We start from the raw sequence: 2,235 nt of genomic DNA on the forward strand, positions 1-2,235 counted from the left end.
AATTGCCGGGGAGGGCCTACCCACTAAAACCCCTGCCGAGTCCCTTCCTCGGTGGCCGTAACGAAAGTGCCTCGAGAAGCTTTTCGCATCCTTCCGGGGCGCCCCCAGCCGCTAGAGGCTCACGCCGTCCGTTCTCGGGCCGGAGGGTAGGTGCCGCCAGGTATGACGACACCAACGACCGTCTCATCCGCTCCATGAAGGTGCGGCGGGGAGGTATACTCCCTCCGGCCGTTTCCGTCGCATAACCGCGCGGCGCGGAACCCCACGCCGCACGGCCCATCCCCTCTTGGGGGGAGGGGACCGGTTCGCCACCCGGTCACCCGTTCCTAATTCCATAGGTCCCGGCCGACTTACAGGAGGGAGGAACAGGCCTGCGTCGGCCCCCTCTCCTTCTGCGGTCAGAAGCCCCCTATCCCGGGAGAGGGGGGAGCGGCAACGAGTGCGCCCGCATTGCCCCCCCCTCTCCGAAGGAAGGGCGCGCATCGCCGACACCCCCCCCCCTCTCTCCCGCCAGCCGCTCCAGACGCCGCCGCCGAGTGTTGGCGGCGCCTGTCACGGACGGAGGGATTGGAGCCGCCGCCTGCGGGCTTCTAGTGCCCTAGCGGCGGCGGCCTCCCTCCTCTGGCGTCTGTCTTCGCGCCGCCTCCTCCTCTGAGGGCGCAGCCGGCGCGGCGAACTCGCCCCCCCTCACAATCACTTCCCCCCGTCTGGCCCTCTCCTGCTCCTTCTTCTGCGACATAACTTCTTCGCAGAAGGAGGTGACAGCTGACCAGGCCTCTCGCCCCCCTAGCATGGCCCTGATAAAAGCCGGGGGCGAGAAGTCCACTCCCACCACGCTTGCGAGGACACGGCGCTGTCCCTCCCACGCCGGGCATTCGCCCAGCGTATGTTGCACCGTGTCCTCAGCCGCATCACAATGGTGGCAGCGGCTGGCGCACTCCTTCCGGACGACCTTATGCAAGTACTCACCGAAGCAGCCATGGCCGGCGAGCACCTGGGTTGTCCGGAACGTGAGATCTTCGTGTGCCGTGCCTATCCACTCCTGTAGGCAGGGCAGGATGGCATCGGCGACCCTCTTCCCAGAGCGGCCCGTCGCCTCCTTCCAGCGGAGGAGGAGACGTTGTCGGGCCTGCTCCCTAGCAAGGGCTATGGCCCTGGAAAGTTCCGTCCCGTTGTTGTTCCCCCGGCGGAGCTCCCCAGTACGCCGATAGTTTTCGGCGCACATCATAGCAAGGAGCTCCACCGAGGGGATTCCTGCTAGGGCCGTGGCGGCCGCGTGCGACGCGGCCCTATAAGCCCGGGCGAGGCGAGTGGCCATAAACCTCTGGGCCCGGCGGACCTGGTCGTATGCGATGTTCCACAGAAGAGAGCCGATTACTGACCCCTGCGGAACACCGCAATACACCCCCCCTTCCGCATTGGAGTTCCGCTTTATTGCGGAACTCCAAGCGCCTGTCCCGGAAGTAGTCCCTTATTATGTGGATCAGGTAGAGCGGGAACCCAAAGTGGGCCATTCCCGCCTCTACCCGGTCCCAGGGGAGGGTATTAAAGGTGTTGGCTATATCAATTGATATAGCCAACGCCACCCTCTCCTCCCTCACGATGGCCTCCGAGAGGGACCTGACGCGCTTGATCGCGTCCACAGTCGATCGGCCCTCTCAGAAGCTATACTGCGCGTCGCTGAGCGCGGGACCATTCCGGGACAGGTGCCGGACGAGGCGGGCTTGTATGATTCTTTCGAACATTTTGCCCGCCTCGTCCAACAGACACAGAGGTCAGTATACGGAAGGGGTGTCCTCCGGCTTGCCTTCCTTGCGTAAGAGGACCAGTCTGGCCCTCTTCCACGGGGCCGGAAACAGGCCAGCCTCGAGGCAGAAGGAGAATATCCGCCTAAGGCGGTCCCCAAACCTCCCTTCTTTGGCCAAGGCCAAAGCCCATACTCGGCCCGGGATGCCGTCAGGGCCCAGCGCTTTTCCCTTGGCGCCGAGCCTCTTGGCGGGTCGCCTCATCTCCTCCATCGTCACCCCGAGCTCCTCCTCCTCCCAGTCGGAAGGAAGTCCCGTATAGTGTGGGATATTGTTCCCCATCCTCGGGAATAGCCCATTCACAATTTTGTCGAGCAGCTCGGGGTTAAGGGTGTCCGTAAGTGGGGGCGCCCATGGGCGCAATCGCCGTATTACCATCCGGTATGGGCGCCCCCAGGGATCCCGGTCTACGGAGAATATGAGGTCCTTT

The sequence above is a fragment of the Odontomachus brunneus genome, unplaced genomic scaffold, assembly GCF_010583005.1.
Source record: "Odontomachus brunneus isolate Ranch 3 - 2012 unplaced genomic scaffold, Obru_v1 Obru_scaffold_061, whole genome shotgun sequence".
Classification (NCBI taxonomy): domain Eukaryota; kingdom Metazoa; phylum Arthropoda; class Insecta; order Hymenoptera; family Formicidae; genus Odontomachus; species Odontomachus brunneus.